Consider the following 25,067-nt stretch of genomic DNA (forward strand, 5'->3'; position numbering starts at 1 on the left):
GGTCCATTTTTTAAGTCAAAGTACAAAACTCAGGGTCATCGGTAGTCACTGGGATCTTCATCACTTTTAGAAGCGACAGCAGACTGTTCCTTCAGACAACAGATAGTTTCTTGGTCTTCTGCACTTAACATCTGATTCCTAGGCAAAGGATAATGTGCTTTTATTGGTTTAAACACACTATCACTTACCAGGTTCTCTCCAAAAATGGTTTAAAGAGGTCATTTTCTAAATTTCCAAGTGACTTGGGTCCAAACCTTGAGACTGTGGGGTGCAGGAAAAGCCCAGTAAGCACTAAAGTGAGCCTTTAGTCCCTCAGCCCTGGCCTCAGGCACCAAGTTCACCTTAGGTGAGGTGAGGGGCAAGTATACAGGCTGTTTTATTTGTGCAAGACCTAAAATGTTTCAGTTCCTTCTCACTCTGTACAAAGATTCTTTCCTCCATCATTCACCTCTGAAAGGACTATAGTAACAACTAAAATCTCAGACAATCATCTGAGATCCAGGATGGCTATGAGAAAAATGACACACTCTTTCCCACACCTCTTCTTTACAACAAAGAACAGTGGGGAGCTGAGGACATTCTGCACTGATTCTATTTCCCAGTGATATGCAGATGAGTAGTACCCCCAACTCAGAAATGAAAATATAAGGATTTTTTTTTTTCATTTTCTTAACCACGAGAAATTCCTGAAAGCCTACTCATAATATGCTATGTAGACCTGTATAGGTGAGAGCTGGGAAGCCTCGTGATCAAAGAGTCTGCCCATCATTTGCTCCTGAAGCTGGAGTGCACCCGAGGCCACCCAGCAAGTCAGTGACTGAACTGGAAGGGGAACCTCAGTTTGCCTGTGCCGGGGAAAGCCCACACACGAGGTCCTTCATTTCATAACAGAGTGCTTTATGCTACATAATCAGTTACAAGTTCAGGATGGTCCAGACTCCCTCTCCACTTAGTCATGACGAGGAAGTGGACCCAGCCAACCGGGAGATGCTGAGATTGAGATGTAGAGTGACCAAGAGACGCCTTGTAGAGTGCCTGAGATGGGTCAAGCCGCAGGGACTAAGAAGACTGCTCTGGAGTGCTGAATGAGACCAACAAAGGGAGAGGTCCCAAGGCCGTGTACAGTAGGAAGGTGGCATTCTGATGAGAGAACAGCATTTAGTCATGGAAAAACCTGCATCAGGAGGACGAGGGATACAGAGTGCATAAGTGTGCTAAGTCGCTTCAGTCATGTCCAACTCTTTGCGATCCCATGGACCGTAGCCCACCAGGCTCCTCTGTCCATGGGATTCTCCAGGCAAGAATACTGGAGTGGGTTGCCAAGTCCTCCTCCAGGGTATCTTCCCGACCCAGGGATCGCACCTGCATCTCTTATGTCTCCTGCATTGGCAGATGGTTCTTTACCACTAGCGCCCCCTGGAAGAGGCATACAGAGTGGCATGCATTTGGGCATATCCTAGGATATCTGCTGGCCAGGAGCCTACTCTGATTCCTAGGTTGGGGGCAAGGGCAAATGTAAGGAAAACAGTGGATGTACAGATCATGACTGCTGAAGAGCACAGAAAGCCCAGTATTCAGAGAACATGTCTCTGTTAGAACTTGGGAACAGAGCAGGTAATTAAATTTAGGGAACATAAGGAAACCTCAGTTTTCCAAATTGGAGCAAGAGGTCAAAGCAGAAGAGCAACTAAAGCTAGTTTTAGAGTGATGGACTATACCTCTTTGAAATGAAGAAAGTGAAATACTGGTTAATCATTTCCTTAAAATCAGTGACGACACTATATGTGAAGGTGAGTGCCAGGCTCACAGTAGGTCTCGAACGTCTGTCAGCTCCTCTACTTTCTCCCAAGACGAACAACTAGGTGCCAGCCCTCGAATGCCCGGAGCACACTCAGTCGTCGTCAAAGCCCCCGGTTAAAAGATGAACGCATCTAGTCAATCCCATTCCATAAGGCACTGGGAGGTGGTCAGATTGGTGGACACACGACAGGAAAGCTTTACATCTGTCCTCTCCACAGTCAACAAGAGCTGTATCCTAGAGGCCCCATTCACCCAAGTACAGACTTGTCTTAGGGACCCTGGCCAATATGAAGCCCACGAAAACCAACCCGTTTCATGAGTTCCTTTATACAGGTAACCTCAATTAGAACTATCAAAGCAGAGGGATTTTAAGTAGGTCTCTTACAGTTACTGAAAATGTTAGTGGGTATAAGCAAGACTGATGGTTTTAAGTGTTTTCAAACAAAAGTATCTCACACCTTAGACCTCAACCACAGGGCATTACCTTCTCAGCGGTTCTGATATAAAAGCCTGAACATCACTTGATAAAGTATGGACATTCTGAAGAGAGTCACAGGAAGCTCTTCCCTGTTCATGTCATATAACGTACTGAGGCTTCAACACCGATTGTTCGACACAGAAACAACACACTAGAAGATCATATACAAAATGATGGGGCTGTGTCTGTGAAATAAACTTTCTTCACTGATACATGACTCAGGTAACATTTCTTGAGAGTGGCAAAGTGCTTGGTGCTATACCAGAGAATATACCCACCAAGGAATATACCCAGATATCTGAAATTATGCCAGCAGCAACATGCCACAACTGGGCTTCAAACTGGGAATTACATTCTTTATAAGAATTATTCTCAGTTGTACATGTGATCACAAGTATATACAATGTTGTTCTTCAAAAAACCTCTTCTTTTGATTGGTGTGATTGGTGTTTCAAAAGAAACATTTGTTAATATCAAATATGCTAATGTGTCACAGTGTCTGTTTTCCCTTGTATCCATTCTGAAGATATTCTCAGTTTATCTTTGAAGAGTGAGTGTGTCTGGCAATTCAAGTGTGAAGGTACAAGCTATATAGCCTCTAATTGATCCAAAGCAGTGATCAGGTCTCACCCTAGACAAATTACTATACCACAAGTCCACCCAACTGCAATTGTGGATGGAGTCAATAGTAAACCTGATCCAAATTTTATAGGTCTTCCTTCTACCTTAATTCTCTATGTCCAGTTTTGCATGACTAGTATTGCCATTTATTTTCTTTCTGTAGGGATTAAAGTATTATTTTTATTATTGTTATTCATGTTAGAGTTCTTTTTAATTAATATTGAGTAATTTTTTAAACATGTCTTTCCTAGAAATGTCACTAGTAAATGCATCCAATTTTTCTCTAATGTGGTGCTTTCCCTGTCCATAAAACTTATTTGATTAGCAGTACTATAGAAGCTAAAGCTTTTGTATCCAGGCACTCAAGCATAATTTAATCATTTTATTTAAGCATGAAAAAAATTATTCTGAAAGCCCTGTTAGGTAAAATATCCCTGATTAATTTAAACTTACATTTACAGGTATATTAAAGGTGAAATAAATCACGGAATGCCCAGTATGCAATGGAATAGTGTTAACTTTGTTATAATAGTCAGCAGTAAGTTAAAAATTGCAGTATTCGAGAATGTAAGGAATAACTCTCTCAATTTAACTGCATTTAAACAGGTTACTTTAAAATAAATTTTGTTTTATGTGAAACCATTTTACATTACAAGGATTTCCACCTATGGAAATCTCTTTCATAGTCAAATGAGATGAGGTCCTAATTGCATAATACCATTTATCTGCTGAGGATAAAAGTGCCAACAAATGAAAATGCACATTAGGCAAGAGATTGTCAGAATAGAAAATTGTCTTTTTTATTTTTTTAATTTTTTTTTGTTTTTTTTGCTTTTAAATAACCCACTCACATTAACAAAAGACGGCAGTAGCTTCCAAATTATAGGCTGTTATTTTTAGTGGAAGTAGTTCAATATTCATATTGGAGCAGATGTAGCAGTTTAACAAAACAGCTCTTCAAATCCTGCACAAATTGAAAACAGGAAAACTGATTGCATTTTCTCTTATCACTTTCCTTTTCTGAATTGACACTTTTGGCCTTCTGAAAATTTACACATGGCTTTCATCTCAACAGCACCTGCTGATCAAACAGAAACCTAACATTTTCATGAAAATGGTATAAAGGACTAGTTTTGTTCTAAATGTTGTAAAGGGCATCAGTTGCCTAACCTGATGACAAGAACTGCTGGGTATAAGGCATATTCATAATAGTTTTATATTTTCACTAAACTTTAACAAATACGTTAAGTCCCTTCTGGTTTCTTCCATGTTCACTTTTCATACAATTCAAATTTCTTTGACTCAAGGTCTGCCTAAAATTTAGTTTTATTATGCAAAGACTATGCAAAATGTGTAAAAGGGTAGATTACACTAAGACATAGAACACTGAGTATTTTCTCTGTCACTGCTTAGAATACACGTTTATCTATACATACTACTTTCTATTCAGTCACATGAAATGTAAAATATACACATTCTGCTTTCATATTCCACCCACAGAAAAAGGAAAGCCAGACCCTATTTTTGAAGGGGACTTACACATTTCTTTAAACAGATACAGATTTAGCAGGTGCTTGAATATCCCCAACTGGAGAAAAAGGGATGTCACCTGAGCACAAACTATCTAAATGATGCAACCAACCCATTCAATGTAAATATCTCTGGGAAGGTAAAGCTTGAAAATGGGTATTCTTATATGTAAAATACAAGAACTGATAGCTAAGTAGCTCCTCAGATTTTCAAATAAAGGTATATCACGTATTTATCTGTTACACCTGATTCTAAGTCAAATTAAAGATGTCCCTAAGAAATGTTCTCTGTCAGTTCACCAGCAAAAGATCTCTACCCTTCTGAAGGATTCCAGGCTGTCTATTCCCATTCTGCCTGGGTGACAAGGTAACCCCAGGCAGAAATGACATACAGTAAATATATGTGCCACTCTGGCCAGTTGGACTGTGAATTTCAGTGTTTCATCATGCTCACTGAGGCAACAGCAAACCTGAAATGTCAATATGTTCAGTCAATGGAAGTGAAATAATGGGACTCTATTGTCTTACCCAATCGATCTGCTGCTGTCAACAAGGAAACATGCCCCCCTGCCTTTAAACAAATTTTAATTAGGCTCTTAGTTACTGGATCATATTTACCTATGAAAATAGTTATCCTGACTATGTGTAGGAAGCAAAACAATTGTTCTCCCACTTTTACCCATTTTGAAAAACCTTTTAAAGTTGCTACTATAATTTTTAAACACATTCAAGTGTATTAAACATGTTTCAAATTAAACAGGTTTATTAAGCATTTTAAAATTATTTTCATTTTAAACCAATTCCAATGGGGGGTGGGGAAATCCCATAGTTTAAATTCAACATGCAAATCTACCTTACAGACTTTTGTTCCCTCTGCACCTAGTTGAAATCATACTATAAAATCAACTAATTTCACATTAAAAGTAGGTTTCATTTGCTCTTCTTACTCATCCAAGTTACCACCATTAGCATCAATTTACCACCCATTCAAAACATGTCACACCGAACCAAACACAAATGATCAATTCCACAAGCCTCAACCGATTCTGCTCGGTTTATCAATCCTACAAATAAGGGGTAAATGAAACTCTCGTTATAAGAAGGGAGACAGTGCTAAGGAGGGCAGGAGGTGGGGGTGAAAAGAATATAAGGCATTCAAGCCATTCCGATTTTCCCTTAAGTTCTACAGACTTTGAATGCAAAGAAGGAACACAGTCTCACCTTAACATCAAAATAAAAAGGAACTAATCAAGTTGTTAAGCAGCTTCTTCTTTCCCCCTCTTCATCCAAAGGCTTCAGCATCCCATCAATACCGTAATCCATTGTCCCCCCCACCCCCACCCCCGCCCTTTATCCAGTCTCCTTTAAACCTATTTAGAATGGCACAAAAAAAAAAAAAAAAAAAAAAGAAATCCAAGGAAAGATAAGGCCCTCCGGTAATCTCACCTCGGTGAGTCCTGTCTGGATAGCAGAGGTGATGGGAGATAGCGGCCAGGCCAGGGCTGATGCCTGCTCCTCACCCCACACAACAAAAGGGAGATTTCTCTTTCCTCCCTCTGCTAATCTTGAAATGTAAATTCTCTCCGCCAGCTACGAGGAGCGACAGATAACATGGTACATCTTCACTTCTCCCGGTCTTATCGACTTCTGAATCGTTCGGGAAGGGGGAGAGGAAAAGAAAAAGGCCGCCTCCCCGCGCCCCCCTGCATCCCGCCCCCCACCCCTCCCCTCCTCCCGGCCCGCCCCCCGGCCCCCGGCCCCCCCGGCCGCAGAGATTACCTTCTGGCAAAGCAGCGCAGGAGAGGCGGCCGCCGCAGCGCAGGCGGCCCCCGGACCGCGGCTTTGTATTCATTAAACACACATCGAAGCTTATCAGAAGTCAGAGGCTTGTCGGGATGGCACATTGTGTGTGAGTGAGTGTGCGGGCGCACGAGGGAGCCGAGCGGAGCCGGCGTGCATCGGGGTGATTACAATATCAGCAGGGCCCAGATGGAGGCAGGAAAATAAACAGAGGGTGCGTGTGAGACAGCGCGGGAGAGGCAGGGGAAGCGGGAGAGAGGGGGGACGGGAGACGCGGGCTGCAGCGAAGGAGCAGGGACCGGCAGGGCAGGGGCGGGGGGTTCGGGGGACACGGGGGGCGAGCGAGGCGCCCCCAGGCTGGCCGGGGCTGACCTGTCTCCCCCCCAGTCTGTCCCCACCCGGAGAGAGAGCGGGGGGGGGGGGGAGGGATCCAGACTAGCAAACTGCCTTTTTCCCTTGCTCCGGGGATGGCGGAGGTGGGCAGCTGGGATGCTAACATTCCGGGAGGTTCTGTCAAGGTCAGAGGGGAATCCAGAGCCCGCTTTTTGCAGGAGCTTAACGAGACAGTCACCGTGTGACCTCCATCCAGACAGACCCAAGTTGCCCAGCAAACCCAGGGAGTCCTCCCGACCGACCTCAAGTGGGAGTTCTCGTCCCTTTCTTGGCTGGCCCCAAGACTAGATTCCAACCCCTGCCCACATCCACAGAGATGGCTGTGAGGCGGATACAAACGCTGGCATCTCCCTGGGCTTGTCAAGGTGGTCCCAGCGGAAACCTCGCGTGGCCAGCAGCACCGGGAGAAGACGCGCTTGTGACTGGGAGCTACAGGTGACTCCCAGACACTGCTCCACCTCCAGAAACTGTGCCGGCGGTGGGGGCTCCTTGTGTATACATCTGAGAGTCTATTTTGGAGGTGGGAATTTGAAATCGAGGCAATCAATCCCGGCTTGAGCTTGCCTCCACAGCTCTTCTTCCCACCCCAGAGCCAGGGAATCAATCAGACACCAAGCAGGGAGCTAGCGCTCCTCCCAGTCCAGAGTGCCTCTTCCACCCCCATCAGGGTCTGCAGGGAGGTACACCTGAGTGGTCTCCTGGGAGCCCCCTTTCCCCTTTTAAATGCACCCGTCAGCCAACGTGAACATCTGATCAGATCCTTAATGGAGTGCAAATAATGCAGCAAAGAAGGTTATTTTATTGGGGGGGGGGGGCGGAAAGGGAGTATTTGGTCATGTTGCATTTCAAGGCTCTGAAGCTTGGTTAAGAAGCTCATGTCAGTATGAAGAGTGAGTTCAGAATAAAGAAGCCAATAAACTCCAGAACTGTTCCTGACATACACTGTAGCCCCTGCTGCAGTGAAACTTCAGATTGTAAAAGTTTATGCATGGGGGCTCGATAGTTTGGGGTGAGGGGAAATAAGGCTGGTGATTAGAGAAAAACACCAACACCAAAGTGCAAGAGACCTAGCAGCCACCTCTGAGAGGAGACAAATCTGAAGAAGACCTTAAGAAAATCAGGAGAGGCAGGGGTCACAAAGAGGGGGCCAACTGAGCCCCTGAATCACAACAGCAAACTGTTGCATCAAGCACTCCCCTCCAAACTACTTAGATCCAGTGCTCAAAAAGTTTTATGAGCAGTGGACCCTCTGGCCCCCAAGCTCCCACACACCCCAAGAAAACAATTAAGGGAAACCTGATAGGCCAGGTAAGGTGCAAAAAGCTAGGCATTGGTGGAGGAAGGGCGTGTGTGAAAAATCTTGTCATGCAATGAATGTCAGATGAAAAGGGCTCTGCCACAATCCACCAGTAATCCAATCATGTGGAAAACCTTGGGGTATCACTGAGAAGAGACGGAGGTACTACTTCCCCGTAAATCTTCAAAAAGTGAGCAGGTTCAATAGTTATAGAAGGGTGCAAGGAGAGGGAGGAGACCATTTGGCAGGAAATGTTACCAAATCGAGTGCACTCTAAATGAGTGAAAATCTGTCATCCTTACATGTTTTAAATGTAACAACAGATTTCTAGAGTATCATTATAGCTCTCATAAAGAGTCACCTTTCACTTTTTCTCTAGCTGCTATAGAAACCTGCATTCAGGATAACCAGGTGCAATCACATATACCTGCCCCTTTATTACATATTAGTTAGATCAGTTTGGACAAAGACTACAGACACATGTTTATAAATCCAATGCAAGTCTAGGAAGTAAAAAATACAACTTAGAAACGCCAACTGATTTTTCCATTACATGCGCTTTGAAAAAATGCTATTTATAAGACAAACAAAGCCCTACTACTTCCACAGAAAAGGCTTACATTTTTCTTTAAAAAGCATCCAGACACTGAAGGTATGAAGAAAACTGCACAAAAGCTTATCTGCCAGGGTTCTTGTTTTGTAAAGGCATACTATTTCTATTACTACCTTGTTTGTTCACTGACTTTTGGCTCACAGTTACAGAAAAGATCAACCAATTCTCAAATGGGAAGAATCCATGACTTTCTTCCAAAGCAAACACTTTGCTGCAAAGCTTTCAATTTAGAAAAAAGCAATATAATAATCAAGAAGAACAATCACAGAATAAGTGTACAACAGGAAGTGGTTTCTATCATCACAGCTGTCTTAAAGGCCAGGCTGGAGACTAGAAATCTTAATTTCAACTAGTTCTTTTCTTAATAATAGGTTACCTTCCTATAAAAGCAAGAAGTCCATCTGTCTCAAGCAGATAAGTTTTGAAGCATTAATTCAGATAAAAATCTACCATTTTCTTTGAGTATGTGAATTCTAGTGTGCTATAATGTGAGAATTCCAACATATGACCATTATGGCATAATATCTCATTGCTCAGCTTGTCATTATTTCATTTGTAATTCTTATGTTAATTATGTTCATAATTACTATAAACAGATGTGGTAGAGATTCATGTGACCTTTTATTGCAGAATGAATTCCTTACTCATTTTGCTTTAATTTCTCATGTATGTGAAACTGAAATGCAAAAAAAAAGCTTTCGGATTTCCTAATGTTTTATATGTACAAGTTAAAACCTACCTTCTACTTCATCTGCATTTCAAAATACTAGAATATTCTTAACATTTAAGCTGCTTTACAGCACATTTTAAAATTGCACACTGAATCTCACTGCTGCTCACTAAATTGTAGCTATGGATGCCAAACAAAGACTAGCATCCGTGTCTAAGTTGTTTGCCTTTTTTTTTTTTTAATATCAAAGGTTAATGCAGCAGAATTGTGCTTCAAAACCAAGTGCCTAGCAGCTACATAGCAATTTATTCACTCATAACTCAACCATCACCCTCTTTACATAAAACACATTTACAATAAAATCTGTATGGATTTCATTAGCTGAAAACCTCCTCGAATTTCATTTCTTTGGCCCTAATCTATAATTAGTGTGGACAGACAGGTGCAAACCCTTCTCTTCTACAGATGGCTACTGGAAATGGTGCAAAGTAGCTCCTTCTGTTTAAACAACACAGAGATAACCTGCTCTGTCTTATCACTTACAATTACCTCCATTAAGCTGAACTAATGTTTGCTTTAATAAAATGTTCACTGTTCTTTAAACATTATTTAGGAACTCTTATATTAATGGCTGTAAAAAAGTGAAGTTGGAGCGTGTCTCTTTAGATAATAAAAAATAACTTATTCTGGATGAAATGTTCTCATTGATGGTATTTTAGTTGACTTAACATTTGTCAGTTATTTTGCATAAAAGGGTCAAATATGGTATTTTTAAAAGGTATCTTGGTGACAAATTATTTAACAAGTAAAGAAATTCAGAACTAGGAAATGTTTAATTTATTATAGATTTTAACTTATTGAACTCCTAAAATCCTAGATTGTTTTCAGAGTATTTATGTTAACCTAATTTTATGTATTTGTTTAACTTCTGATGGATTCTGAAAGTTGTATGAAGGCATCATTTTAAGGCACATTTTAAAAATTAACCATGCATGCAGTGCACTCTGTAAGCACACGGTTAAAAATAACACCATTTCATACTAAATAACCTCGATAAAGCCAGAGATCACTTCTCCCTGCTTCTGCTATCAATAAAGTCTGTGGATCACTAGATGATGAATAAGGTGTCCCTAAAACAAAGAACTTTTAAATGTCCAAACATCAACATATAGCTTTTCTCACTGAACCTACATAACTTACAGTAACAGACTCCAGTAAAATGCAACTGAATCGTTTTTTTCACATGCAAATCCTGCAGGTGCCAATTTTTGAGACTGCTTTGCTATGAAGGGCTATGCTGCCTGCATAAAACCTCAATGAAGAAGGTTTGCATTCAGTGCCTGTCAGCTGATGTTCATATCAAAGAAGTGGGAAACAGGATTTGACAGTGAAGAATGTCCTAACCTGACAACCACTGACCAGCATTCCTATTGGAAGCATTTCTTTCTCGTGATCCCTTTTCAATGTTGGGAAAAAAGTGTTGTTGTTGTTTTTTTCCACAAGAAAATAAGCTTCTATTTTTATAATAAAATAAATGATAATGGCACCTTACATTTGTGTACTTCTTTCCTATTTATCAAGTGTTCTTTCATCTGCAAATATTTATACTAACACCCTGGATGGAAGAATTCATCATTAGAATCTAGCATCAAGAACAATATTTTACTTTTCTTCAGAAGGGGGAAATAGTAAAAATATAAAGCTGCAATCTTGTAGCTGCAACATGTACTCTCCTACCATTTCCAGCAGCTTGCAACTTGATAGGGCAGTTTGCTTTGTACTACAAGAAGAATGTGTCTTATTACGAAAGCCCTTTTAAGGATCATTTTTAAATAAAATTATTAGCAGATATTAGTGAGTCACAGAGACTAAAGCTATAAAGCATTTCAAAGATTTCTGGTCTGCTTTGAGCTGTCCAAACATTAAGAAAAAATACACCATTTTTTCCACTTCTTTTATTAGATATGAACTGGACACTGGAGAAACTCCATACTCAAACACTCCCACTCAGTATTTAGCATTTCAAATAAAGTGACTGCTGTCTAAATGGTTTACAAAAAATTATGAATGTTTACACAAAGTCTTCTAACAAAGTTCTTCTCTTAGTATGATCGCAGATAAAGTCAGCTTTTATACACCCAGAATGAGCCTGATTCCTTGATTATTTCGTGGAAATTCTTTCTTTTGAAAGAATAAGCCAAAGAAATGCTAAATACAGTACAGATAAAGCAATGTTAGACTTCAACTTCCTCAATATCCTTCCTGGCTGCAAAAGATGCCTAGGTCAAACACTGGGTGAGACTGTCAGCTGTCCCTTTAAAAATAACCACCCAAAAAAAGAAAGAAAAGAAAAAGAAAATCAGACTGTCCCATGCATGCTACCTGAAAGCCCCTACAATGTTAAAACTAGAATTGACATTAAGAATAAACAATGGGGAAGATCCAGAGAATCATAAATTTGCTTCTCTTTGTACACATCACATCTGACATAAGCATCTGGGTTTGGTCCAGGATGGTTTAAGAAACAATTCTGTTTATTCACCTTTTCTAGGGAACTGTATGACAGGAGAGACTGGGCACAACAAAACGCTCACATAGTACAGGCAAAAGGCTGCAAAAAACTAAAGAAGACCCCGGACACTAACGGTTTATCACTGAAAAGCTGATCAATTTGTATTCTAGCGAGCGTGGACTCACTGGACACAGACCCAGTTTCACTCTCGTTCTATGTAAAGGGAGGGTTATGACAATCAAAGCCACTGGGAGCACTTAAAAATGGTGCACATGTTTAAAAGGAGACGGGGGTGGGGGGGCGGGGGACCTGTAAAACAGATTTCAGTTCACACAGAAGGTAGAAAAAGAAAACGCCTTGGTCAGCAACCCAACCTTTATCAGGGGATGAATCAATTTGCAGCTGCTGTGGACAGCCATTTCTATCAAGGCCCTGGGCAGATTAATTAGAGGGAGCGAAATTAAAAATTCAAGGGGGCCCGGAGTGACATGAAGCACATCAAGTTGCTCTGGAGTGGCCTCCCCCCCAACTCCTGACCTTCACTCCCCGGCCCTGGACTCTGGGACTGGTCTTCAGGAGCTCCTCTGCAGGGGGCACTGGCTATTCCTGAAAGTGACACTCTGGTGCCAGGCTGAGGCGAATTGGGCTTTAAGATGCCCAGATCTTGAAGAATAGCTGTGCTCAAAAGATTTCAACCGCCACGACGCTTGGCAAGGAATAAGGAAAACAAGGGCTGCAAGGCTCCGCAGCCAAATCCTCCAAACTTGAAAAGCGCGGGGGGATGGGGGGGAGAGGAGGGAATCGGGCTATTTTTAGTAACAGTCTGGGTTCACATCCTACTTCCTGGAATCTGTACCCAAACTTTTCCAAGGGTTGACTTACCCCACCCCAACCTCCATAAAAAGTTAAAAAAAAAAAAAAACAAACGGATTTAAGCGTCTTGTACCCACCGAATTGTCTTTCCTAAGGGGTTCCTGGCCAGCGTCAGATCCGCCCAGGGAGAGGGGTCTGGGTGCACCGATCACCCCAGTCCTTTCTGTCCCCACAAGAGAGCGCTGGGGCCGGGTAAACGAATTGCACCCCCGGGACACGGCTCCCTGTCCGGGCTCCGCCTGGCGGGGGCTCCGCTGCCGAGCACAGGGCTCCCCATTCTGAAGAGGAGACGGGGGCGCCCATCGAGGCTGCGCAGGGAACCCCCAAAGGGCCAGGGCGCCGAAGCCTCCGGCGCGCGGAGGTCTGGGCCGCAGGGACGCTGCCCACCCAGCCCGGGAGGCAAAGCCCTAAGCCCGTCGCGGATGCCAGACTAGGATCGAGAGACCTCACTGGAGTTCGGGGGCGGGGGGCTTGGCCTGTCCTCCAGGAGCTTCGCACCCGAGCACCCCGCGTGCCCAAGAAGACCAGGGCGAGTTCTCAGGGCGGGCACAAAGCGCCCAGGGACTGCTCTAAGGACCCCGACCGCAGTTGCCACCGGGTCTCAAAAGTTAAGATTCCTCCTCCTCTCTTGATGCCAGAACTAAGTTTTCCCACCATCAAAAGCAGACTTTCCAGTTTAAAAAAATATTGAAAAAAAAAAAAAATGAGGGTCCAAGGCCACCTGCCACCCTCACCCTGGGTACCTTGCCCGGGGTTCGGTCGGGGGTGGGTGGTGGGAATAATATGATCTTCCAGCTCTCATATCGTCATGATGGAGAGAAAAGAAAACGGGGGGCAGCAGTGCGGAGAATCTGAGAGTGAAAACGGCACCCCCGGCTGCCCCTTGAAGTTCAGTGTCACCGCAGCGGGCAGTGACTCGCGAGGCTCCTCTTCGCCCCGGTGCGTGGCTCTACAGTAGTTCCGCGACCGGGACAGCCCGGAGCCTCCCGGCCGAACAACCCAAACGAATGGGACGGTCCCCAGAATGAGAATTAATACCAACAACCAGGGCACCCCCCCCCCACCCCGGTGCCCCCAGTCCGCGCCCGCCCGCGGGCACTTACACTGCACAGGGCCGGAGAGTCCCACCATCCGCCACCGGCTCCGAGGTGCCAGGAAAACTTGCCGTCTTCTCAGCCGGCCCGCGGGGCGAGGGGCCGAGGGTGCGGCGCCTCTCCTGGCCCCCGAAGGGCCGGCGCGTCCAGGACCGCGGGCCCGCCTGCGCGCTCGCCGCGAGGCCGCCGGACACCGATCACCGCGAGCCGCGGGGCGAGGAGCCCGGGGGTCGGGGCCGCCGGCCAGACACCGCCTCCACGCGGAGCAACCCCGGACGCGCCGCGAGCCGCTCCTCCCTCCCTGCCTCCCGCCCCTTCCCTGCGGCCGCCGCGGCGGCAGACGAATGGGATGCGGGGCGCGGGGAAGCGCCCCCGTCCCGGGCGGCGTCTGCGTCGGCCTCGCGCGCCCTCGCTCACTCTCGAGGAAGGCGACGCGCGCGGGGCGGCGGGGCGGCCGCCGGGCAGCGGGGGCGCCGCGCGCTGGGCGCCGAGAGCGCGCGCGCCCGCGCCCGGGGCGCCGCGGCCGCTCCCCGGGGCCGGGAGGAGGGCCCGCGGGGAGCGCGGGCGGCAGGCGGGGGAGGTGGGGGACATAGGTGTCGTGCGGGGGTCACGGGGGTCAAGTGTAAGTTAACAATGGGCTGGCCCGGCCGGCCGGGGCGCGCGGGCGCGCGGGCCGCCTCTCTCCTGGCCTCGCCCTCTACGGTGAAGGCTGGACGTGGGGCCGGCTCCCTAGTGATGCTTTCCCGGGGCCCCGGGCGCCCTGCAGTAACCCAAGACGACCACTTTCCCCGGCCATCTGGAGCGCTCCTGGCTGCCCTGCCTGCGTCTCATCACTGGCTGGAGACACAGCTCTGCGAGCCATCAAGCCCTGCTCAGATCTCCTCTCTCTTAATCCCCTTCTGTTAGCTGATTTCCAGACTGACTATTTGCTTTCGCATTAGATAATAGCCTTAGAGAAAACAATTATCATTTTCTTTTTCCCTTTGTTTTTCTACTTCTCCCATAGTATGCCATGAAGAGGGTCCCCTTTTCTATCTCACGGTGTTTTTTTGTTTGTTTGTATTTATGGGTTGTATTCCCCCTCCCCCAGACATTAATATCAATCCTGGGGGTGGGGGTGTCCCTGGAGAAAAAGATAGGGTGAAGGAATTCCAGTTATTTTCAAAGTAAATAAATAATCTCGCAGTGAACAGAACTGACAGTTTGTTTGTACAGAGCAAAAGGGGCTTGGATAATAATGAAAATATTAATATGTAGGTCAAATATGATCAGATAATGGCTGGCGATGATGAGTAAAATGAAATCTTTCAAAATTCTTATGGAACAGTGCCATGACTGCAAATGTTATTATATTTAGTGTAACAATTTAAAATCCTGCTCTGAACCATGTGTTGTTTTTTTTTTCTCAACTGGCCTACATCAGTGCAACATATCCTCTGTGTGTGTGTTTCTAAATTTCATCTATACAAAGGAAAAGATGTTTAAGATAGAGTCAGAGTGGGCCTGATAAGACGTTGGTAGGTTTTTGGTTTTTTTTAATGGTGCTTCAAATATTTAGTAGTAAGAGCCCTTCCCCCATCCTTTTAAATCCAGCTGGAGCTTCCAATTCTGAAGTCTTCTCAGATTTTACTAATTTTTTGCAATTCATTTTCAGAAAATATTCATTGTACATTCTGCCCTCTCTTTGGGACATTTGACTAATGAATTGTAATGGATTAATGAATTGTAATGTTAAGTCTTGATATTTGATATTCTTAATTTGAATCTCAAATTTTATCAAATTGTACATTCTATAGTAATTTCTGCATTACAGCTCTTTATTTTTTGCTCTCCTTAGCAGCATTAATAATCTTAAAATATAAAATTTTTTGTATACTTTAACTCCATTGTATAGGAAATTGTCAAAGCTTACTTATATTTTCCTTAAAGAATCATAAACATTTTAATATTTAATTGTTCTATTACTTGTGTTATTTCTTTTGTCCCAAAATTGAAAAGCAAGAATTTAGATACCAGGACTATATATTTATTCTTATTTAAAATGAATAAAATGAAATCTGAATCAGAAATGATTCTTGTGAAATAGTGCTATTTCTAAAATCATATTGTAAGGCTTAGAAATAAATCAACAAGTTTTAGGATGTAAAAAATGGGAGAAATAAAATATACATATTATGCTATATTTTTCTTCTTTCTGTAAATTGTGCCAAAGTAGGTGTGAAATTATGATAGAAACATTAAACTTCAAAATCAATGGAAAACAACTTGCAGGAAATCAAAAACAGTTTGACATTTTCAGGCCATATTCACAACACAAAGGCATATATTTAAATCATGTTTTATAAGATTCTACAAAGCTTATGGGATTCTCCCTTTTGGTCATCTTTCAGTAAAAATAATAATCATTGTTCTAGTTGTACTTCTTTTCTTAAAAAATTAACGTTTTCTACTCAGTTTGACTTCACATCAGATAGAATGTCACTAAATCTTAGAGTTTTTAAAAATTCTGATAAGAGCAGGTGAAGAATGGACATCCTGAGGCTGAGGTATAGTGACTCAATATATTCCTTAATCCCACTTCCCACTTCCTTTAAAGGCCTGGGTCCTGCAAGATGTAGAACACAGTTTTCTATAGCGTTTGTCCTTCTATTATCTCCTGACTCCTCTATTTGGAGCCAATGGTAGCAATAGGGACCAACTCAAGTGTGAGGTGATTCCTGAATTGTAAAATCTAGGAAAATAAAACAGTAAATGGAAAGTGAGGGGCTCGTTCATAAGAGTGGTGGAAAGGTGTGAATTGCCGGAAAACGATACAAGTCCACAAAATATTTCGTTACCCTAGCCTTGGGGTGGGAAATACATGTGACATTGCATTCATCATGCAGTCAATTGATCATTGATACATTAAAAAATAACTATCTAAAGGAGACAGGAATTAGTATTGTCTTTCTATCTGCCACTCACAGGAGAAATTAGGTATCTGTACTTTAAGGACTTCCATTTTGTTGAACCAAAACAAAAAAATCTTAAAAAAATTATTTTTTAAAAATAGGCACCTACGCACCCTAAGAAAACCATTAAACTGAAAAATAAGATATTCAATAATATGTTAAACTATAAAAACCCTTACTAGCAGTTTTTTTCTCACAGGTTTTTTTCTCACATTCTTAAATTTTTCTTACTGTAAAGGTACCAAGTATTTTCAGCTTACAGGTTTTTTCTCATTAATGTTACCTAAGACTGCTTTTTGTGTTTCCTTAAGCCAATCTTTAAAAAAAGCAGAATTTCCAACACAAATTTCAGATGAGTGCTCATTATCTTCTTTAGAGATACTTGATTCACCTCTCACAAACAGGAATTCCTGGACAAAATTTAAACAAATTGTTAATTAATGCTTTCAAAATTCCTTCTTACAGACATTAAAGTTTGAATGAGTCCCAAGCTGTGATTTTTCTATATACTTTGAAAAAGTCTTCCTGTTTGCTTAGGTTGATGAAAATTCTTAAATATTTTTGATGAAAGTTATTGTATTTGTGAAAAAAATAGAATATGATAAACATAAAGGACAGGAAACAATGATCATGCTTTCATCAGTGAAGAACTTAACCCTATTTGTCACTTCTCTCGCTTTTGCTATGTAATTTTATGTAGCTTACTTTTTGAGCTTTGTATGGACAAGTTATATTCCAAATCTTTGCAACTTTGTTATTTAACTGGTTTAAGGTTTAATTTTAGAATATGGACAACAAAAGAATAAATTTTAGAGATCTTGTCTTATTCTGTAAGTGTACAATGTAAATACATTAGCTCTTAGGGACCTAAGATAATAAATAATTTTTTTAATAGAAATTTGCAAGTTAAACTAAAATGACTCTGATACTTCTCTGGCAAACCAGAGGTTAAGACTCAGTGCTTGCACTGCAGGGGGCATAGTTGCAGATCCCACATGCCATGTGTCATGGCACCCCTCCCCCCCAAAAAAAGGCTCTCATCCTACCTGCAAATAAGCTGATTGGATTGGTATGATTCAGCTGCAGATAGTCATATGTTTTTCTATACTACTTTAAAGCCAGTCTTCATGCAAAAAGCCAAAGTTGGAAAATTTCAATAACTTATTTAATTTCCAAAAGTAATTTTTTTAAAGTTTGGAGAGTTTTATAAAATAATTCATATTAGTATTTAAGTAATGAGTGTTACTCTTTAAATACGTAAATATTTGTATTCCTCGGAGTTTGACACATTAAACTCTGCAGGATTGAATTTATTGCGTAATATGAAACACACACGTGCTACATGACATACACAAATAAGTGTTTTTATATGCACAACTATCTATAAGCTAGTAATTATCTCATGTGATATTTTACTGCTAATCCATGACAAATACTGATGCCCCCCAAAAACCTTAGTTACATGTTTCTAATTTACATTGAATGTTTCCCACCTCCATCTTTGAAAGTTGATTTTTAAAATACCATAATCCAGAATAAAACCTTAGAATACCCATCCCCCACTGAGATTCTATATTCCCCTTTTTTTTTTTTTATTGAATGTGCTCAGAGAAGTTATTTTTCCTTTTTTGCTGTTTTGTTTAATACTGGTGTCTACTCTGTCTATATAAATCCTTGCTGCTGCTACTGCTGCTAAGTCGCTTCAGTCATGTCCAACTCTGTGCGACCCCATAGGTGGCAGCCCACCAGGCTCTGCCATCCCTGGGATTCTCCAGGCAAGAACACTGGAGTGGGTTGCCATTTCCTTCTCCAATGCAGGAAAGTGAAAGTGAAGTCGCTCAATCGTGTCCGACTCTATCGACCCCATGGACTGCAGCCTACCAGGCTCCTCCATCTACAGGATTTTCCAGGCAAGAGCACTGAAGAGTGGGGTGCAATCGCCTTCTCCATATAAATCCTTAGTTAGGTGTATATTACTGTGATGTAACTGTTCACTGAACAGTGCTTGCCAAGTATTAGGTGTTCAATAAACATTTGTTGAATGAAGAATGAATAAGTTTAAAAACTTCATCACATGAATTTATCTACATGAATCAAAACACTATCACTTGGCTTCTTTCTTAATGAACTATTCAGAAAACTTTAACACCACAGTTCATGGGGTCTCAAAGAATCGGACACAACTGAGCGACTAACACACACACACATACACATACACAAGGTAAGCAGAGTTTTACTTGGGAGTGGGAAAAGTATTCCAAACAGTAACACAACATGGCTTGATGAAATGGGCTTGTAAACCTAAGAGTGCCATATTCAGGTAAAGTAGTAGCTTTCTGAAGTAATAAATACATACTCTTTAGCTCTTCTGGGCTTTTTCTCCATCTTTGAGGAGTATTATATACTATATGCATATTGTGTTATTCACAATATATTTTTAACAAAAATAAGTCATATTCCCTGAACAGATTTCCACCTGTTGACTCTCTGTGTGTTCAGGAAAATACAAATTTTAACATTAGTCGAAAAGCTATATATAATTGAAATTTAATCTACCAGGGAAAACGCTACTAGATAAAATTTCAAACCTAGCACATTACTTTCGGAGAAGGCGATGGCACCCCACTCCAGTACTCTGGCCTGGAAAATCCCATGGACGGAGGAGCCTGGTAGGCTGCAGTCCATGGGGTCGTGAAGAGTCGGACACAACTGAGCAACTTCCCTTTCACTTTTCACTTTCATGCATTGGAGAAGGAAATGGCAACCCACTCCAGTGTTCTTGCCTGGAGAATCCCAGGGACGGGGGAGCCTGGTGGGCTGCTGTCTATGAGGTCGCACAGAGTTGGACACAACTGAAGCGACTTAGCAGCAGCATGTTACTTTGGCTTCTCAGAGTTATTCTTCTCTTATTAACAAAAAGAACCACATGTCAACTCGTTGATTAAAGCAATAATATTCTCCCAGTGCAAAAATCTCTCTCTCTCTCTCTCTCTCTCTCTCTCTGTCTTTGAGCAATGAAGTGTATATGCAGTGACCATTAGATCTCTGCTACTTAAAGTGTGGTCCCTGGACCAGTGCTGGTCCTTGTGTAATCCTTGAAGGTCTATAATGAGATAAGCAAACCAAGTGAGAGGATACACATTTAAAACCTTTAATGGAAATGTGACAGCATAATTTTATATGTAATTTATTTTATTTTTATTACATTTTCCAAAAACATCAATATACAATGAGTTCAAATAAAAAAAAATCAAACCCTGGTGTTTGAGTACAGGTTGTTTGAGGAACATTTCTATAGAGTGTGATCTGTGGACTGCTTTTAGTCCCACAAAATCGAAACTATCAGACACATGGAAGATTTAGCTTGGAGTTCATAAGCCTCAAACTTCAGGCAGGTGACAGTACCTCCTAATAGTGCTGAGAGCTGATTTTTATGAGGCACTTACTACGTTCTAGCTGTGCTTTGTTAGTCGTGTCTGACTCTTTGCGACCCCATGGACTGTAGCCCGCCAGGCTCCTCTGTCCATGGGATTCTCCAGGCAACATTACTGGAGTGGGTTGCCATGCCCTCCTCCAGGGGATCTTCCTGACTCAGGGATTGAACCCAGGTCTCCTGCATTGCAGGTGGATTCTTTACTGTCTGAGCACCAGGGAATCCCACTGTATTCTAGCTGCTGCTGCTGCTGCTAAGTCGCTTCAGTCGTGTCTGACTCTGTGCAACCCCGTAGATGGCAGCCTATCAGGCTCCTCTGTCCTTGGGATTCTCCAGGCAAGAACGCTGGAGTGGGTTGCCATTTCCTTCTCCAATGCATGAAAGTGAAAAGTGAAAGTGAAGTCGCTCAGTGGTGTCCAACTCTTAGCGACCCCATGGACTGCAGCCTACCAGGCTCCTCCGTCCATGGGAGTTTCCAGGCAAGAGTACTGTGTTCTAGACATAATGCTAAAAACTTGAGAGCTATTCTTTAGAGTAAGGGATGGAGAAAAATAATAGTAGTAGTTACTGTGGTTGGGGAGAGGAGGTACCATGAAAATGACAGGTGTTCATAGTCTGTGCCAGCCAGGCTTCTTTTAGGAATTATACCTCAGCTGATAAAGAATCCGCCTGCAATGCAGGAGACCTGGGTTCTATCCCTGGGTTGGGAAGATCCCTTGAAAGAGGGCATGGCAACCCACTGCAATATTCTTGCCTGGAGAATTCTATGGACAGAGGAGCCTGGACGGCTATATTCCACGGGGTTGCAAATAGTCTGGGCATGACTGAGGAGGTTCGGCACTCTTTCATTCGACATTATAGTGAACCTTCTCTGTGTCAAATCCAGCACCCATATATCATTATCTTAAGCCGTCAACAAAATCCTTATTGAGAAGAAATCAGACTCAGAGTGTCGAGGAGGAGAAAACATGGAGTCAGGGGCCTGGGAACAAGGGACCGGAAGCTGGGTTCCAGGGGAGCTGGGGCGGGGAAAGGCGTGAATCTCGGGGGCGGAGACTCAGCGTTCGTTTGCATAACCAGCATGCACTGCACGCAATATAGATTGAATTTTCTATTAGTATTCATCGTAGATTTCTTTTAAACGTAGTATTTCGATGAATGAACCTTCATGCACTTAAGTGAAAAGATCTGCTGCAAACTCTTGACCCAGAGTTACCCTTGACACTGCTCACCCTAACTGTTTTAGGAGTGCTCGTTCCTAAGGTGGGTCTTTTGTGTTGCACTTAGTATGCACTTACGCGACCAAAGGAGTGTAAGCTGCGCGGTCATAATTTTTGGAGGCTCTGTCAACCGGACAAAGCCAATATGGTTGTATATAAAAACAGACTTTACAAAGAAAAAGTTTTGAGACGGGTCTTTTTTTTCCTGGGGTTGTTATACATGAGAGTTTTTTCTGTGTTCGGTTACTGTGTTAGGCTTTGGTCTTGTAAATTGATTCTGTTAGTCATATCCGGTTATGTGGTAACCCCGTGGACTGCAACCTTTCAGCTTTTCTTATCACCCATTCATGGAGGTTATTCTTACTCATACTTTTTAAATCCGTGGTGCTATTTAACCATTTCATTTTCTGTTTTTTTCTTTTTCTCCAACCTTTAGTTTTTTTTAGCATTATGGTCTTTTCCCGTAAATCAGTTCTTTGCATCAGGTGGCCAAACTATTGGAATTTCAGAGTCAGCATCAGTTACTCAACAAATATTCAGGATGGGTTTTCTTGAGAATGGACTGGTTGCATCTCTTTGCAATCCGAAGGACTCTCAAGCGTCTTCAAGACTACAGCCCAACAGCCTCCATTCTTTGGCCTTCAGCTATCTTTACAGTGCAACTCTCACATCCATACATGAGTACTGGAAAAACCATAGCTTTGACTGGACAGACCTTTTTCGGCCAAGTAATATCTCTGCTTTTTAATATGCTGTCTTGGTTGGTCATAGCTTTTCTTCCAAAGAGCAAGCGTCTTTAAATTTTATGGTTGAAGTCACCGTCCTCAGTGATTTTAGAGCCTAAGAAAGTAAAGTCTGTGTGTTTCCATCGTTTCCCCATTTATTTGCCCTGAAAGATCGTGGCATCTGGTCCCATCACTTCAGGGGAAATAGATGGGGAAACAGTGTCAGACTATTTTTCTGGGCTTCAAAATCACTGCAGATGGTAACTGCAGCCATGAGCTTACTCTTTGGAAGGAAAGTTATGACCAACCTAGATAACATATTCAAAAGCAGGGACATTACTTTGCCAGAAAAGGTCCGTCTAGTCAAGGCTATGGTTTTTCCAGTGGTCCTGTATGGATGTGAGAGTTGGACTGTGAAGAAAGCTGAGTGCCGAAGAATTGATGCTTTTGGACTGTGGTGTTGGAGAAGACTCTTGAGAGTCCCTTGGACTGCAAGGAGATCCAACCAGTCCATTCTAAAGGAGATCAGTCCTGAGTGTTTTTTGGAAGGAATGATGCTAAAGGTGAAACTCCAGTGCTTTGGCCACCTCATGTGAAGAGTTTACTCATTGGAAAAGACTCTGATGCTGGGAAGGATTGGGGGCAGGAGGAAAAGGGGATGACAGAGGATGAGATGGCTGGATGGCATCACCAACTTGATGGATGTGAGTTTGAGTGAACTCCAGGAGTTGGTGATGGACAGGGAGGCCTGGCATGCTGTGATTCATGGGGTTGCAAAGAGTCGGACATGACTGAGTGACTGAACTGAACTGAACTGAACTGATGAAACCAGATGCCATGATTTTCTTTTTCTGAATTTTCGGTTTTAAGCCAACTTTTTCACTCTCCTCTTTCACTTTCACTTTCAAGAGGCTCCTTAGTTGTTCTTCACTTTCTGCCATAGGGGTGGTGTCATCTGCATTTCTGAGGTTATTGATGTTTCTCACAGCAATCTTGATTCTAGCTTGTGCTTCATCCAGCTTCATCCTTAGCATGTTGTGTGCTGCATGTAAGTTAAATAAGCAGGGTGACAATATATAGCCTTGACATTCTCCTTTCCCAATTTGAAAGCAGTCTGTTGTTCCATATCCAGTTCTAACTGTTGCTTCTTGACCTGCATACAGATTTCTGAAGAGGCAAGTCAGGTGGTCTGGTATTCCCATCTTTTGTAGAATTTTCCACAGTTTGTTGTGATCCATGCAGTCAAAGGCTTTGGCGTAGTTAATAAAGCAGAACTATCTTGCCTTTTTTTCTGGAACTTGCTGCTGTTTTTTTTTTTTTTTTTTCTGGAACTCTTTGTTTTTCAGTGATGATTGGATGTTGGCAATCCGGTCTCGGGTTCCTCTGCCTTTTCTAAATCCAGCTTGAACATGTGGAAGTTCCCGGTTCACATAGTACTGAAGCCTGGCTTGGAGAATTTTGAGCATTACTTTGCTAGCGTGTGAGATGAGTGCAGTTGTGTGGTAGTTTGGGCATTCTTTGGCATTGCCTTTCTTTGGGATTGGAATGAAAACTGACCTTTTCCAGTCCTCTGGCCAGTGCGGAGTTTCCCAAATTTGCTGGCATATTGAGTGGAACACTTCCACAGCATCATCTGTTAGGATTTGAAATAGCTCAGTCAGAATTCCATCACCTCCACTAGCTTTGTTCCTAGTGATGCTTCCTAAAGCCCACTTGACTTCCCATTCCAGGATGTTTGGCTCTAGGTGAGTGATCACACCATCATGGTTATCTGGGTCTTGAAAATCATTTTTGTATAGTTCTTCTGTGTATTGTTGCCACCTATTCTTAATATCTTCTGCTCTGTTCGGTTCATACCATTTCTGTCCTTTATTGTGCCCGTCTTTGCATGAAATACTCCCTTCGCATCTCTAATTTTCTTGAGGAGATCTCTAGTCTTTCCCATTCTATTGTTTTTTGTTCCTCTTTACTTTCTGTCCTTAGAGTGGTGTCACCTGAATATCATATCTAAGGTTCTTGATATTGCTCCCAGCAATCTTGATTCCAGCTTGTGCTTCATCCAGCCCAGCATTTCGCACAGTGTGTTCTGCATATAAGTTCAATAAGCAGGGTGAAATATGCAGCCTTGTCGTATTCCTTTCCCAATTTTGAACCAGTCCATTGTTCCATGTCCAGTTCTAACTGTTGCTTCTTGACCTGCATACAGACCTCTCAGGATGGTCTGATATTCCCATCTCTAAGAATTTTCCACAGTTTGTTGTGATCTACATAGTCAAAGGCTTTAGCACAGTCAATGAAGCAGATGTTTTTCTGCAATTACTTTGCTTTCTGTATGATCCAATGGATGTTGGCAATTTGGTCTCTGGTTTCTCTGCCTTTTCTAATTCCAGCATGTACATCTGGAAGTTCTCAGCTCACATACTGCTGAAGCCTAGTTTGGTTATGCATATATGTGTATATATTTAAATTCTCTTTTTTTCTGATTCTGTTCCATTATAGTTTCTGACAAGATACTGAATATAGTTTCCTGTGCTATGCGGCAAATCTTTGTTGTTTTTGTCATTCTTAATAATACAAACCTCTCTCTTTTTTTCATCCAGTTCTAGAGGTCATAGCTGATTTTTAGCAATTTGCTATCTTAGGGTTTTCCTTTTGCCTTTTCAGCTCTCCAATACATGGGTTAACCATTCTTTATATTAAATTTTGCCTATGAAAATAATTTTATTTCTGCCTTTTGACAGGACATGATTGATACATCAACTACAGTTAGTAATTCATTGTATTTGCTTTATAGCTTATTTAAATCTTAGCTTAATGAAATCTTTCATTCAAATATTTTTATTTTACTAGAAGAGCTTGGTGGGCTTCAGTTCATAGGGTCACAAAGAGTTGGACATGACTGAAGCAACTTAGCATGCAAAAAATATAAGGTAGCTAGGAACAAACCTGACCAAGATGTATATGCCATAGAAGGAAATATTAAAGAGCACTTAAATAAAAGAAAGATATACTATACTAATACATTCATGGATGGGAAGACAAATATCCCTAAGTATGC

The sequence above is a fragment of the Bubalus kerabau genome, chromosome X, assembly GCF_029407905.1.
Source record: "Bubalus kerabau isolate K-KA32 ecotype Philippines breed swamp buffalo chromosome X, PCC_UOA_SB_1v2, whole genome shotgun sequence".
NCBI lineage: Eukaryota > Metazoa > Chordata > Mammalia > Artiodactyla > Bovidae > Bubalus > Bubalus kerabau.